At 44.3% G+C, this 16,778-nt stretch overlaps 1 long non-coding RNA gene and 1 pseudogene across 2 annotated transcripts; one reads left to right on the top strand and one right to left on the bottom strand.

The window, feature by feature from the left end:
- Positions 1 to 4,361: 4,361 nt before the first annotated feature.
- On the bottom strand, positions 4,362 to 7,735 carry LOC309346607 (gap junction beta-5 protein pseudogene; annotated as a pseudogene). The gene is made up of 2 exons (XR_014161695.1): positions 7,585 to 7,735; positions 4,362 to 5,120 (listed from the first exon to the last, which is right to left on the bottom strand). The product of XR_014161695.1 is annotated as a gap junction beta-5 protein pseudogene (transcript).
- A 7,996-nt stretch (positions 7,736 to 15,731) lies between these two features.
- Positions 15,732 to 16,108, top strand: LOC309347348. Its single transcript, XR_014158921.1, has 2 exons — positions 15,732 to 16,021; positions 16,053 to 16,108. It is a non-coding gene; the product is annotated as an uncharacterized lncRNA (long non-coding RNA).
- Positions 16,109 to 16,778: the final 670 nt, after the last annotated feature.

Genomic DNA, 16,778 nt, shown 5'->3' with positions numbered 1-16,778 from the left:
TATGATTCTGACAACAGAGCCTCTGGCCTGTTCCGGAAGGGCTCTTGTTATGCTTTTTTGTTTCTAAACTGTATCCTAGTTGCATTGATGCAGCTTCCTGGTTTCAGAATCTACTGTGGGTAGTTTTTGTTTGTCTGCTGTCTTTAAAGAAGATCCTTGAAATAATCCCCGAGTGCATTCCACCCCCTTCTTTTACACGCATGCAATTCTGCCAGAGATTTTTTTCCAGGTGGTTGCCAGCCACTTACTCATGATGAATGGATTACGCATGTACCCCACCCCTGTTGTAAAGTTGTAACCTGGCACACGCATCGCGTCCCTTGGTCTGCTCTAGGCTGATGTACGTGCATTCTGATCCTTTCCCTCCCTTCTGAAGGCGAAATGCTGAACATATTTTTCCCATCGCAAGGAAATGCATTTGGCAGGTTTTGTAATGTAATCATTTTGGGGGGCTGGGGGAAGAGAACGTCTCTAATAACCCTTCTTCCAATTTTCTGCATTGCAGTCTCTCAGAGGTGGGAATTGGCTTGAAACTCTGCATTTAATCCTCAGAACAGGTTTGTCCAGGGCAGCTGGGAAAGAGCAAATGCAGCCAATTAGCTCTTTATGTAACCTGAGCACGTTTCAGTAATTCAGCCTGTCTTAACACGACTTAAATACACCAAAGCAATGAGCAGGCATTTCATTAAGAATACACTGGGCCATGGTGGTTTTCATAAGCCCCATCCATCTCACTCTTGTCACGTCCAATTGGTTCATTAACTAAGAGATGAAATACAGGCAGGCAGAGGACAGCCACCAACACCTTAAAGAGCTGCCATTCCAATCCATAAAGTATTGGATTCCTGTTTGGCCAGGGGTGGCCTGGTCAATTCTTTGGACAAGGTGGACGTGGGTCTAATAGAGCAGGCTTGTACCATTCACTACTGACCGTACTGGCCCAGCCATTCAGGGGAGAAGGGAGAGCAGGGTGGTCACCCTCTCTTTCAGGCACAGGAAGGAGGGCTGCAAATTCTAACGAGCGCCCACTTTGCAAAGAATGGACTGCAACTGCATGATGTGAAAGAAGGGCAAATTGGAGCTACTGCTGTCCCTGCTGCAAGGCCTTTTTTTACCTGGTCTAGGGGGTGGAGTCCAGACTCACCTTGAACAGCTAAAGGAGGCTCCTGAGAGGCCAGAGGGACATTGCTGGAACAACTCTTGGGTTGCGGCAACTGGCTAAAATGTTTTTAAATGTTTTAAACAGTTCTAATTTTGGTTCCTCTGTTTTGTTTTTGCCGGGTTGGTGTTGGTTAAATGTTTAGTTGGGACTGGCAGTTATTTTAATTTGGGTATAATTGTAAACTGTTTCTTCTTCTTCTTCTTCTTCTTCTTCTTCTTCTTCTTCTTCTTCTTCTTCTTCTTCCTCCTCTTCCTCTTCCTCTTCCTCTTCCTCTTCCTCTTCCTCTTCCTCTTCCTCTTCGTTTCTATTGATTCATTGATTTATTTGTTGTCTGTGTTTGGAAACTTATGTAGAGAAGTTTGCATTAGGCAAGAGAGATTTGACCCATTGCTGTAAACCCGAGTGATCTCTCACAGCGGGTTGATGAAACCTAAGAACTCAGCATTTAAGTCAGTCAATAGAACCACCACCACCAGTGGCCCAGCCCAGCATTGCTGAACAAGCAAGTTGCTTAGGATCTCTCTCTGGGACCAGCGACAGGAAAGTTTATTGAACTGTATTAAGAACAATGTGCTACTTTGTATTTTGTAATGTTTATTTGTAAACTGTTTTAAGACTGTTTTGCCGTTAAGCTTTGCAACTCTTTTTTTTTTTTTTGTAGTGGGGAGTGTTCATTTCTTCTCTGCACAAGGTCCAGATCAGGGATTCTTCTTGCAGCAACTATTAACAGAAAGAGCTTTTCCTTTCTTTACACCCCCTTCCTGCCCCCTCCCCCCACCAAATGGGGCAATAAATACTTCAGAAGCACAATTTGCCTCTCCTTCTCTCTCATCACAGTTATTGGGGTTGCTCCCAACTCTTCAGGCCTGCTTTCCAAGGGATTTTTCTTGTATTTGCTTGTAATCAACTTTCCACACTTCAACCCGGGCGATGTCCTCCACTGCTGGAGGCAGAAATGCTCCTGAGTACCAGTTGCTGGAAATCGCAGGAGGGGAGGTTGTCTTGTTCTTGGGTTTTCCACAGGCATCTGGTTGGCCAGTGTGGGAACAGGATATAGGACCAGCAGAGCCACTGGTCACTTCTTACGCCAAAGAACCTGTAGTCTACCACCCAGTTCTGTCTAAACATGGGGATCTGCAAGGAAACCATCCAGACCAGCAAGGAATATTCTCAAGTGAAATGGCCTAGAGCAGATAAGGTAATAGTCTCTGACCCCCAGCCCAGTTAGACTCACATACAAGGCTGTCTCTCGCCTGACTTGAGTCTAACACCTTCAAGCACTAAACATCAACATCATCGTTTAGGATTCCCTGAATCCTTTGACTCCCCTCCGCCCTTCCTTGGTTACCATTATCAAGTTTCCCCCCTCCAACTGCTTCACTTATATTCTCCATTTTTAAATAGTCCATTTACTATAGTTTTTCATACATTACAAGCATTACTCAAATCCTGCCCAAGTTTTTAGTTGTTTACAGTGTTATCTTAAATGCATTATAAATTTTCCCCATTCCTTCTTGAAATTCTTCTCTTCCTGGTTTCTGATTTTCCTGGTCAATTTTGCTATTTCGGTGTAGTCCCTCATCTTCATCAGCCATTTGTCTCTGGGCAGGATTTTATCTTCTTTCTATCTCTGGGCCAGTAGTATCTGTGCTGCTGTCATCGCATACATAAATAGTCATTTCTGCTCCTTCGGAATGCAAGCCAATATTTTATGCTTGCATTCTCTACCAGTTCATCTGAGCTTGGAGCTTTGTCTTTATAAATTTAAATCAGGGGTTGGGGAACCCTTTTCAACCTGGAGGTCACATTCCCTCTGAGCCACCTTCCAAGGGCCACGTAATAATGGTGGACAGAGGCAGAAGCAAAAAGAGGTGGAGTGGTGAATGAAAAGTTTGTTTTTGTACATAAAGCCAGCTTCTACGTAGAGTTGCCATATTTCAAGCAGTGGAAATCTGGACAGAAAAGTTGTTGAGCTTTTTTTGGCTTCACTACACACTCTTCCCCCCATGTTTCTGTTCTCTTTTAATTACTTATCCCCATCAAAACCAGGGGTGTCATACTATGTGCTGTACACTTTCTTAGTTGTCTGATGGCAGCAATTTGTTTCCTCAACAGTCCAGTTACTTTATACATTTTTTCTCTGCTTCAGCACGCTGATGGGTGGCCTGTAAAAATATTTGGGCAATGATCATGTTTCGAAATATCTTCCCAATACTTGCTGGGAGGCACATGCAGAGACACATGCAAGGACAAATGTTTGTATTCAGGATGACCACGTGGAGTGAAATTTTACCACACTCTCACCGCACAAGCCAAGCTCTCCAAGGAAAAAAGATGGTTATGACAATAGGTGCAGACATCTGTCAATCATTAGCGACCACTTACACACTTTGAGGAATGATTTCAAAAGATTTGAAAACATCAAAATGTATCTTGCCTGATGTCGACTACAAAGAAGCCCACAAGAGAACCAGGAAAGAAATAAGCAGTTGATGGCAGCACACCAAGCACTGCCTCTTAGAGACAGATTTCACTATCTGCTTCCTCTACTATAATTGATACACTTGTGGCTAATATGAAGAGGAGAGGTGAAGTGCACTAAAAAGCATAAGCCCGATTTTCTTTTCTACATGATATCTGATGAGAAAAATTCCCAAGGTTCCCAAAAGCTAGTTGACTCATACATACCCTGTTGACTTGAACAGGAATCTCTGTGGAGAACTAAGGCAGTTCCACTGTCCTACGTGTGCAAAGTTTAATGAAACAAGAAAAATGAAATTAAGTCACACTGAGCTTCCTGAAAGGTGGAGTACAATATGTATTTCCAAATGCAGATATCACCCGATGCATTTTTCTAACTTTGATTATTGCCAGCTGCTTGGCAAAATGCTCTTTTTCTGAGCTGAGAAGAATAAAAAACCTCTGAGACAACAACATATGTATCAGGACGGACATGATTCATTTTCCCTACTGTGTACAGAAGCGGACATACTTTGTGGAGTCAGCGTCTGTAAAATTTTCCAGAATTTTTGTAGTTAGAAAAATCTAGAAAGAAGCTGTCTTAGTTTTGAAAAATAAGACTTTATTTTGAACTACGAGGGGGAGACCCCCCCACCATAATATTTTCAGTGTTTAGAGCCTCTAAATGACTTAATCCAGCCGTGAGGATTCCCCACTCTTGATACAAATCCAATTAGTCTCATTGACTTGTTAGTGGGAGTGGTTTTCCTGTGTTATTGAAATGTAATGTGAGCTTCTGTCTCAGGTTTGCTGATGCTGCAGGCTTCTTGCAACTCTTGCTTACAAGGTAGGCCATCTCACAGAAGTTGAGAATAACACATAGCATGGCAGTGGCTACCATGAAATAAGTGAAGAGCTTCTTCTCTGTAGGCCGAGCAATGAAACAGTCAACCACGTTGGGACAGGGAACCACAGCACACTTCACCACCCTTGGAAGATCAAAGTTGGGATATAAGCAGTGGAAGATGTAGAGGAAGGTGAGATCCACAGTTGCCTTGGCGAGGAGGCTGAGTAGGTAGGTCCACCATAGGCCTCCACACTTCTTCCCAGGGTTGGGGTACTGTGGATGGAAGCATTCTCTTGCCCCTTCCAGGCACTTCTGCTCCTTGGTTTCCTGATAGGCCACATGCATGAGGACGAAAAGAGAAGGGCATGTCACCAGGATAAGCTGGAAGGCCCAGAAACGTATGTGAGAGATGGGAAAGGTCTGGTTATAGCAGACATTGGTGCAGCCAGGCTGACGTGTGTTGCACATAAAGTCCTGCTGGTCATCGGACCAGACATGCTCAGCTGCCACTGAGTAGACAAGGAAACGGAAGATGAAGACCACCGTGAGCCACACACGCCCCAGACCTGTGGAATACTTGTTCACACCACTCACAAGTTCTTGGAATGAAGCCCAGTTCATTTTCTCAACTTGAGGCTAGGGTGACAAGAGCTGGAAAAGGAAATAAATGAAACAGGAATGAGTGGGATGGCCTTGATTGAAGCCCTGCAAGCTCGGATCATGTATGTGTTGGAAGTGCAACAGCAGAGATCACCCTGTTTGTAACTTAAGGGTTAATTCTGTAACCAGTAAACCAGCTAACCAAGATGAGGTAATCTGAGCTAGGAGTGGTTCCGGTACCGCTTGCATCGCTGTCTCCAGAATGTGGTGCTTGTGGAGGGGGGGGATGCTACTCTTCCTCCTCCAATGTGAGGAGCCACAGGGGTCAGTTTTATTCCCATGGTGTTTAACATCTACATGCTGAGCGGGGTCATCTGGGGATTTGGACTTCATTGTCATCAATATGCAGATGGCATGCAACCCCATTTCTTCTTTACACTGGCAGGTGTGGCAGTGGATGTGGTAGACAGGTGGCTGGCCTTGGGGATGGACTGGATGAGGGCTACTTTGGGGGACACTGTTATAATAGTGGAGACCAATGGTTCTGACTTCTATTGAGGCAGCTTCTGCATATAATAGTGGATGGCTTAATCACTGGCATCTCCAGGTGAGGGTGGGAAAAAGGCTTGCCTGGAACCCTGGAGAGCTACTGCCAGTCAGTGCAGAAAATATTGAGCTAGATAAACCAATGGTTCTGACTTATATTGAGGCAGCTTCCTAAGTTCATATTCTCATGCCAGGGTGATGGGGCACCTGGGTGCTGCTGCTGCCCCTGGGCTTTCATCTAGGCTAGGGGTGGTAACTGGATGGTCCTTATCTTCCACACACCAGCCAATCACCTGATAGCAACACAGAATCAGGCAACCTGTTTTTGCCTATGGTGTTTGAAATCAACCTGCGTGGCCAAAGGCATTGTGCTTTGCCAGTCCCAGTGATCTTGCAAAGCCCCATGCACCGTGCTTTGCAAGCCCTGTGCAGCTGTTCCTCGGGAACTGCAGGTGCAAGACCATTTTGGGCTCAGCCACATCTTCATGTGTCCCCCTCTTGATGTTGTATCTTTGAAAGCCGCAACCTGCCCCATATATCAGGCATAAGGCAGGTGGGTTTGCCTGAGCCAAAATGGACTGGTGGGTCAAATGGGGTCCATAGGTTGGAGGTCCACTGCTACTTTTCTAGGTCTAAATACCTGGTGGACCAGAGTTATCCTTTGGCAATTTGGCCTTTGCAAAACAACAAGTAGTGGTCACTAAAGCAAATAGTGTTCTTATCCATCTTTAGTGTTCTTATCCATCCTCCTAAGTGAGCTGCTGCTTGTCCCAGTTTGTTTAGCTCACTTAGCCCCTCCAGGTCTTTGCACAACCTGCAAATCCATGTGTTTAACAAATTGGGTGTATCTTCCTGGGAAAATAAGAACATGACTCACCTGGAGTGTTGCCTCCAGGCGCAGTAGAAAGATGCACCCAGGCAACTTGATCTAGCATGACAGTCACAGTTTGGGTGCGAAAAAGAATCTCATGAGGAAAACAGAAGGAAACACCTTCCTTTCCCCTTTGTACATAGACAGGTGGATAGCAGGGTTGATTATACTGACCCACCAGCTGCTTTACCCTGAAGGAGTGGAACAAGGCAACTGGAACAAAGTGGGGTCGGAAGTTACTATTTTGCCCTAATCCCCTCTGCTGTGGAAAACTGACCTCTGATCTGCTGGGAGAATGAAGCACACCCTCTTCGTTATCAATAAAATGATCTTTATGTGCAACAGGGAACTACAAAACAAGAAGGAAGAACTTCTGGGGCTGAGAAGAGTCAGTCTGTTAGATTATTATTATTTAGTGTGTTTCTATCCCACCTTTTTCCTAAGCTGGGATTCAAGATGGCTTACAACATTTAAAAACAACATTATAAAATGCAAAGTGATAAAAACAACGAGTTAAAAACAAGAATTAAAATACATCAAAAGACTTTTAGAACCAACAATTAAAATAGAGTTTTCCCAAAGGGAACCCATCTAGTTCTGCATTCTGTTCTCACAGTGGCCAGCTAGATGCCCCAATAAAAGCCCACAAGCGCTGGTCCTTATGTAGCCAAAGGAAGCTCATTTCATACATAAGGGAGAAGGTAGGAGCAGGCTCAGGGAACCCCTAAATTTAAAAAAGGGAGAAAAACACATTCTTGATGGGGAGGTGGGACTAAAACAGCAAAATGAGGACTGGGCATGCTCAGTGACCATGCAATGCTTATTGACAGTTGTGTGGTGTGTGTGAGAGTGTGGGGGGCAATATGGAGAACTGAGTGGGAGGAGAACGAGATGGAGCTGCTGCAATCTGGAGCAGGGAGCATTCCCTACTCCAACAGGATATACTTATTTATTACCAAAATCCCCGTTTTAAAATGCATGTTCCCGCTGATCTGCAAAATTAATCGCTCCATAGGCATTCTTAGGTTACCCTGCAGCAAAATTCAAAAAGTGCTTAGCACAGAGAAGGAAGAGCCCTAGAAGAAACCCGACTCTTACCTGAAGGCAGAGCATTTTGCTGACTCCGGATCACTTTCCCTACGAACGTGACTGTCCCCAAGTCTCCTCTGACTTTGATGACGGGGCGGCAGGGCGTCTTGACTTTGGGTGTGCCTCTGGCTCCTGCCAGTGGGCTCGATGACCCATTGTAATGCTCATGGTTCACAAACCAGAGAAAACAAATTAAACTGACAAGTTATTTCTTTTGGGGGATGGCCCAGGTTCAAGCTTTAGTGAGGAAATGCAGGTCCCCATCTTTTCTTTTGTAATGTATTTTTATTAAAGATTTTCTTGATTTACAAAACTATGTGCAATGTCTCTCTCTTGCCCCCCCCATGTAACATTTTTACAAATCAGTTTCATTTGTTGAGACATTAGGAAGAAAAGGGTGAAAGAGGTGGGGAGGAGGGTGGGAGGGTGGGGAGGAGGGTGACAATGTTTCTATTTTACTTCAAACAAAAACATCCTGAAGGTCCCAGGCCACAGAGAGGTTAGGCTGGCCTCAACTAGAGCCAGGGCTTTCTCGGCTGTGGCTCTAATCTGGTGGAACACTCTGTCACAAGAGACTAGGGCCCTGCAGGACCTGACATCTTTCCACAGGGCCTGCAAGACAGATTTGTTCCACCAGGCCTTGGGTCAGGGCACAGCCTGACTCCCTCCTTTGGCAATCTTCACAGAACTTTAGCCTAATGGTTGCCATCAATTTGAATTGAATTAATTTTAATGAAATGATTTTAGAATGTTGTATTATTTTATTGTTGTTAGCTGCCCTGAGCCCGGCTTCGGCTGGGGAGGGCGGGATATAAATAAAATTTATTATTATTATTACTTAATATATGTAGGGTTTGGTGTCAGTGTTGCTTGTGCAAGTTCTTTGCTGTTCACTTGTGTTCCTTTGGTGGTGAGAGAGGTTGGGGTTGGCCTAGGGTGTGGTTGTTCATCTGTGGTTGCCTGTGGTGGTCTTTGTTTTCATGTGTGAGTGGGGTGGGCGGGCGTTTTGGATCAGGTTAGCCACTGGTCCCCATCTTTGATTGCTGGCTTTGGAGAAAGAAGGATGGTGGCCCTGAACCAGAGACTTACTTTCAGCACACAAGGGGATGATGCTTGATGCAGTTGTCTTGCCGCATCAAAGCCCACCTGGGTCTTGCCTGTACCTGCAGGAGAGACTACCTGGGGACCCCACCTGTGAGTTCCATCACAGAACGAAGGTGTGATTGAAATGCAATGCCTACATAAAATATCCCGTGGGACTTGTTATTTGCATTTTATCGAACATTTTCTTTTGTTCTGTCTTTATAAACCTTCCCCCACTTTGACTCCCTTGTTCTCTAGTTTATGCTACCTTGTTGTGTGATCAGCATTCAGAAACCACAGGTATACTGCAGCATGGATGGGGAACCTCAGACTTGTAGGTCAAATGCAGTCTTCCATGCTTCACAAAACTCCCCAAGCCCCACCCCTCTGTGGCCTTGCTTCACACCTTGGGTGTTTTTTGCCTGGTTGGAATATGTCCTTGAACTCTTCTTGATGCCTCTTTCATGTCTGGATGGAGGACAGAGATTGGTATGTGAGCCTGTATGTAGAAACTAGCCTACTGTACAACGGTAACATTTCTTTACATTTAGGACACCATTGTATATTTATATTATTGGAAAAAACTTTGAATATAATTTGAATATAATTTTTTTTAAAAATACATTTCTCGGTTTCTGCCCACTTTTGCATCTGGCCCCACCCACCATTGGGGCGTGGCCCTTGAAAAGTGACCAAGATGGGAATGTGGCCCCCAGACTGGAAAAGGTTCTCCACCCTTTTATTACAAAGTACAGCATCAGGAGATAAGAGGTGACATGGGGGACATGCAAGGAGAAACCAGCATTTCACTCCCAACCAGCATTTATAGAAATAATGCAATAATGGGAGGACAATTCAGTGTGAAGCAAAAAATAATAAAAAAAGAAGGAAAGAAAGGAAAGAAGACAATGACTTAAAATTAAACTGATTTTATTTTGAATTCTCACTCATATTTGAATATGGATACCTGTGTCTAAAAATCCAAAATTTTGAACACCAGCATTTATTTATTTTTAAGATTAGAGTTATCTTTTCCAGTTTGGAATATATACTTGCTTTTCATCTGTTCTCCATCTCTCACACTGATGATGCATTTTCCAGGTTCCAAAGCCATTTGTCCCATTTGTGTTTAAATTGTCAAGGGCTGATATTAATCAAGAAGAGCTTGGACTCAATAATCTTTTGAAGCGCTCACAGACATTTCACAGATTTGATAGCAGATAATTTTAATAACTCTTGCTTATAGCACAGAATATTATAACTTGTGTTTATAAAATATAATTATCAGTGTGGATTGAAATTTGGAATTTTCAATCTTCCTTTCTTTTGCTCCTCACGTGTAACGCTTATTTGATTCTTGGATTTCTGCTGCTCCATATGAATCTTGAATCAAGTTCCTGCCACTTAATAATTTGCTGAGCTGATAATTTTAATTGCATCTTTTGGATTAAAAACATAAGTGGCTTGCCCAGTGCAGGGAAGGCGGGGGATTGAAATGCCAGCATCCCAGCAGAGCGAGAGGGGAAGATTCATAGCTTCTTTCTGACCAGAGACCTGAGCATGGTACACGTACACCACTTGCTGACTCACTCTTCTCCAGTTAAGAAGCAGTAAACCTGCTTCAGGGAAACTTGTGCTTGACTCTACTGGGTGAACCACTTCTAATTTATGTTTGCAAACTTATTTTCCCTTACGTCATATTTTTTTTTAAAAAAAAACATTCACAGTTGGGTTTAAGATTTCTTTTCTTCTGATCTGATGTTCTTTCTCAAAGTGCCCCTTTTCTAGAGAGAAGCACATTATTTTCTCTTACGTTTACTCCTGTGGACTTGAAGGTACATTGAAGGCACATCTTCCTAGCAATAGCACCATATCTAGAATCCTTCCTCCAAAGAACTCAGGGCAGCATACACAGCCACCCCCTACATTTCATCAGCTCAACAACCCAGTGAGGTAGGTTAGGCTGTGTGTGTGTGTGTGTGTGTGTGTGAGAGAGAGAGAGAGAGAGAGAGAGAGAGAGAAGGTTCCAAGGTTCCTCAATAAGCTTAACAGTCATGGAATAAGAGGACAGGTACACTTATGGATCAGTAACTGATTGTCATGCCTAATCCAGACTCAAGTCAGGATTACTCCTCTTTACCTGTTGTTGTTGTTTAGTCATGTCCAACTCTTCGTGGCCCCATGGACCAGAGCATGCCAGGCACTCCTGTCTTCCGCTGCCTCCTGCAGTTTACCTAAATACCCCCAAATCCCAACTCCAGTGCTACCCCAGACACCTCCAGCATCTCAGAAGGAGCCATGCCAGGCCCATATGCAGCAGAAGATGTGAAGGACACGTGGACAAGGTTCCTGCCGCACTTGGGGCAGCAGACTCACCTGTGGAATAACATGGGGGGGTCAAATTACCTCCAAGTTCCAGGAAATGCAGGCACTAGAAGGTGCCGGTGCAGTTGGACAACCATTCTTAGAGGGAACATATACCTCATGGCACAGAAGAGCCAGTGTTTTCTGGTAGGGGTCACATGGTGGGAAGCAGGAGAACAAAGAATTTGGTAGCTGTTCATCCCAAGTGAGGGGGACGTGATCTAACTAAGCTTGGCAGGGCAGCTTACTTTATGGTTGTAACCCCTTCATGGGTTAATTAAACCTGTTGGTTATATGAGGCTGGGTATATCCCTCCAAATACTGTGTACAGTTCAGGTTGCTGCATCTCAACCAAGATGCTGTAGAGCTGGAGAAGGTTCGGAAAATGATCAAGAGGCTGGAGCAACTCCCCCATGAGGAATGGTTACAACTTCTTATTCTAGAAAAGGAAGGTAAGTGGGGACATGATAGGGGCATATAAAATTCTGCAGTGTGGAGAAAGTGGATAGTCATCTCTCGTAATACTGGCTCCTGGAAAGAACAAAAGGACACAGTCCATGGAATTTGCTCCCCCAAGGGATAGTATTGACTTCAAAAGCTTAGACAAATCAATGGAGGGGGAAATGGCTATCAAAGTCTATTAGACATGATGGTTAAGTTCTCCTGCCACTATTGGAGGCAATATGCCTCTGAATACTACTTGGCCGGGATGCACAAGTGGGGAAGAGTACCACAGCTCCCCACGGGAATCAGGTTGAGCATTGTGAGAGCAGGATGTTGGACTTGGTGGGACTTTGGCCAGATCCAGCAGTGCTCTTCCTATGTTCCTAAGGTTACACAATGAACTTCATGGCTCCACTGAGATTTCCCTTTCCAGGGAAATCACAGGACTACAGAACTTTGGGCGATATCCAACTAAATCATACTCTGTGTTAAACCCATTAAAATCAATAGACTTAAGTCCATTGATTTTAACAGGTCTCATCAGAGTATGACAGATGTACCTATTGAGGTAAGGGTGTTTTAGTGGGTCTGGAATTTATGTGGCTGGTAAGCGAGGGAAATCCTATTTTACGAGTTTTGATTTATCTGTTTTATTGTCAAATCGCTTCAGGATGTTTCATGGGCAATAATCTACAAATGAAATAACTAAGCAAATTAGAGGAAGGGTTGTAGCTCAGTGATAGAACATCTGATTTACATGCAGAAGGCCCCAGGTTCAATCCGCAGCACCTCCAGGTATGGGGGGAAGTGCTCCCTGCCCAAAACCATGAAGAGCTGCTGCCAGTCAGTATAGACAATTCTGAGCTAGATAGAACAATTGTCCGACTCACTTGTTGTTTAGTCGTTTAGTCATGTCCAACTCTTCATGACCCCATGGACCAGAGCATGCCAGGCACTCCTTTCTTCCACTGCCTCCCGCAGTTTGGTCAAACTCATGCTGGTAGCTTCGAGAACACTGTCCAACCATCTTGTCCTCTGCCGTCCCCTTCTCCTTGTGCCCTCCATCTTTCCCAACATCAGGGTCTTTTCCAGGGAGTCTTCTCTTCTCATGAGGTGGCCAAAGTATTGGAGCCTCAGCTTCAGGATCTGTCCTTCCAGTGAGCACTCGGGGCTGATTTTCTTAAGAATGGATAGGTTTGATCTTCTTGCAGTCCATGGGACTCTCAAGAGTCTCCTCCAGCACCATAATTCAAAAGCATCAATTCTTCGGCGATCAGCCTTCTTTATGGTCCAGCTCTCACTTCCATACATCACTACTGGGAAAACCGTAATATACCATTTTCAAAATATATCATTTTTTAATTGCTTTATGTATTATTTAGTATTGTTTGTTTTCCTTTGGGATTGTTCATGATGGAAAGTGGTACATAAATGCTTTGAATAAAGACAGGGAAACTAGCAAGTGGGTTAAGGCTGGCAGTGTAATCCTCGTGATTATGATACAACTCTGTGTAGTGCACTTTGGCACACAGAAGATCCCAGCTTCAGTTCCCAGCAGCTCCATGCACAGCTGGAATTGAATGACTCCTTTCTGAGGGCATGGAGAACCACTGCCATTAACTTTGGACAGTTCTGGACTACATAGCCCAGCAGACCATTATCAGACAACTTCCTGTAACATAGGAAGCTGCCTTATACCAATTCAGACCCTTGGCCTATTTAGCACAGGGTTGTACATAGCAGAAGGCTCTCCAGGATTTCAGACTTGGGGACATTCCCAACTCTAGAGATACCAAGGCTTGAACTTGGGATGTATTTCATGCTATGCATGTGCAGAACCAATGTGTTATGGCCCCTTTCATAGGAATATAGGAATATAGCCTTATACTGAGTCAAACCCACTGGTCCATCTAGCTCAGTAATGTCTATGCTGACTGGCAGCAGCTTTCCAGGGTTTCAGACCCAGAATCTTTTGCAGCATGCCAGGGATAGAACTTGGGACCTTCTGCATGCAAAGCAGATGCTTTGCCACTGAGCTATAGCCCTTCTGCTATTTTTAAAAAAATATTTTTTAATTGATTTTTACAAATAATTTCCAAAAATCATACAACATACTTTCTTATCTTATACAATGTTTTGGACTTCCATCAACCGCATCTGAAGATTTTTCAATCTTTATCACTTAATCTACATTTCTTAATTTCTCTATTACTTTTAATTATCCTTAACTAATAACTCTCTTCATAATCTTCACATAATCCATGGCCCTTCTGTATTAACCTATTATGATGCGGTGACTTATGCACTTTGAGTGGAAATACAGGATGGCATTTGAAAACAAACAAACAAACAAACAAACAAACAAACAAACAGAAAAACAAACAAACAAGCAAACAAACAAACAAACAGAAAAACAAGGCAGCCTTGGCACAGTAGATAGGCATCCATTTCCACTTTGGGAAAGCTTCTTTCACAGGTAGCGACGGAGAAAGGGAGAACTGAGGTCAGTTTCTCAAGATGCCAAATATGCCACAGGCTCACAAAAAGCAGGTGACAGGGGATCTGTGCCACCTCCTTAATGGCAATTGCCCCATCAATAGCAGTTAATTAGCCACTGGAGAAGGTTGCAAAGGGAGTGGTGGATTTTGCCACTGCTTGCAGAGTTCCAATCAAATTTGGAAGAAGGACTAAGTTGTGGCTCAACAAGAAGAACAAGACTCAAATGAGAAATGGCCAGGTGGAACTTAAGCATAAATGTTGTGCAAGACTCAGCTGATCCTTATGATTCCTCTTGCCCTGTTGCAAACTTGGTTCTTCTCCTGAACCAAGAGGGAAGCAAGGGCTGTATCCAATGCTAGTTCTCTTCAGAGGAGAAATTGAAATGAATGAACATGATTAAGCTAGATTCATTCATTTCAATGAGATTGATAGCTCAGTTGGTAGAGAATATGACTCTTAATGTCAGGGTCCTGGGTTTGAAGCCCATGTTGTGTGAAACAGTCCTGCATTGCAGGGGGTTGGACTAGTCACTAGGTGATCCTCATGGTCTCTTCCAACTCTACAATTCTATGGTTCTACTTTGAGTAAAACTTAGTCTGATGAAACCCCAAGAAGGCATGGCAAGTGGTAGAGTGCATGCTTCACGTGCAGAAGGTCCCAGATTTAGCATCTCCAGGTAGGGCTGGTAAAGATTCCTTCCTGCAACCCCAGGGAAGTGCCACCTATCAATGTGGACAAAACTGAGTAAGGTGGACCAAACATCTGACTTAGTCTGAGGCCGCTTTCTATGTTCCTACATTTGGTTTTGCAGAACCCAAATATCCATTGCACTTGTGTGTAATGAGGCCTGGGCAGCTTGCAAGCACACCCCACCAAACTGAACACATCCTGCCAGTTGTGTATCACTGACCACCACAAGTCTGATGACCCCTTCTGAAGTTTTGGGTTGCCAATCTGCTCACTACCCCCACAATTGAAATGTGCATATTATGGAACTGCTGGAAATATTGGTTCATGGTGATTTCAGCCATTAATTATTTTATTGTAGATAACCAGACAGTACCCCAACAAATTGGGGTGTTAGAGGAGCGGGTAATACCTCTGGTGGGGGACTACTTGTGCTCCTTCTGGGATAGTTCATCCACCATTTGCCCCCACCCTGCACTCAGCTCTCACCTGTGGCTCCCAGTAGCTGCCAGCATGCGACAGTGGCCACACCCTGGGAAATGGCTTCGACTGGCTAGCTAAACCAGGTGAGGGTAGCCAGTGGGTCTCAAACCCTCGGTGAGTTAGGGACTTCCTCTGCATGCAAAGACAGGCTCTGGAGGATTGAGGGGATGAGACCAATAGTGGGTCTAACGGTTAAGAAGGCAGTTTATGCATGTGCTGCAGAGGGGAAGTGCAGAGCAGATGGGGCTCGTCAACCTGGGAAGGGAGCCCACCTTGGAGAAGGAAAACACTGATCCTAAACCTCCACTGCCTTCAAGGATATTTGCAGAAGAAGAAAAGGCTAAGGAGCAAACCGTACACAAATCCGGAGTGGAGTCCCTAAGACAGTTGGACGGCACCTTGTACACTTCCTTCTGGCAACTCCAGCAACCAAGCTGGTGTCAAACATATGGCTTTCCTTTCATTTGGACCATATCAGTGAGGCTGAGAGTGGATTTTGTTGTCTGGGCAGCCCAGGACCTTCATACACACTGACCAAGCTTGCACCCCAGGGAGGTCACTTTGATGCTGCTAAGGCAGTGGTTTGAATGTATCTTTCCCTCTTCATCTGTTTGTTTTGTAACACAAAAAAAACTTTAATAAAAACCATTTTTTACAAAAAGCTGGGAAGGTAAATCACAAACCCAGGAAGGAAGATCTACAGTGCAATGTTGTCTGTGTCTACTCAGAAATAATCTGTACTGGATTCAATGAGGCTTACTCCCAGGTAAGTGAGGTTAGGGTTGCAGCATTAGTTGGGAATTTTGAGTACAGCTGGGGATCATTAAACTGACAATAATGCTAAGAGTTTATGACATGAAATAGTTGGAATCTTGTAGTGGAATATGTGAAAACAGAGTTGGAAATAACTGGGGCAGGGACTGATTCAGTTCTCTCTCACACACACCCATATCCACCCACATATATGATCTTTTTTTTAAAAAAAATCTACATTTTATGTTCAACAGTTAGATTTAGTAGGCAACATTCAGTGATGTCTGCCTGCTTGTGTAATGGAAAGCTCCTTGTGCAAGGGAACTGCTGTGGAGAGTCTGCCCAACAATTTGAAACTGGGGTCACAATAGACCTATAGTGGGGAGGAGAGGAAGGAGAAACCCCACTTTGTGCACAGAGCTGTCTGTTTGTGCTCCATTGGCTCTCACCCAGAGTTTTGTATACATTCATATGTATGTATACATTTATTGTGTAAAGGTAAAGGTAAAAGACCCCTGGACAGTTAAGTCCAGTCAAGGGGACTATGGGGTTGTGGCACTCATCTTGCTTTCAGACCGAGGGAGCCGGTGTTTTTCCACAGACAGCTTTCTGGGTCATGTGGCCAGCATGACTAAACCACTTCTGGCGCAATGGAACACCGTGATGGAAACCAGAGCACACAGAAACACTGTTTACCTTCCTGCCATAGCAGTACCTATTTATCTAATTGCACTGGAGTGCTTTCAAAATGCTAGGTCAGCAGGAGCTGGGACAGAGCAACGGGAGCTCACCCCGTCGTGGGGATTCAAACTGCCGACCTTCTGATCAGCAAGGCCAAGAGGTTTAGTGCTTTAGACCACAGTGCCACCCGCATCCCATTTATTGTGTAT

This window comes from Podarcis erhardii, assembly GCF_964252035.2.
Source record: "Podarcis erhardii genome assembly, chromosome: 7".
Taxonomy (NCBI): Eukaryota; Metazoa; Chordata; class Lepidosauria; order Squamata; family Lacertidae; genus Podarcis; species Podarcis erhardii.
This window is presented reverse-complemented; position numbering and strand designations above follow the sequence as displayed.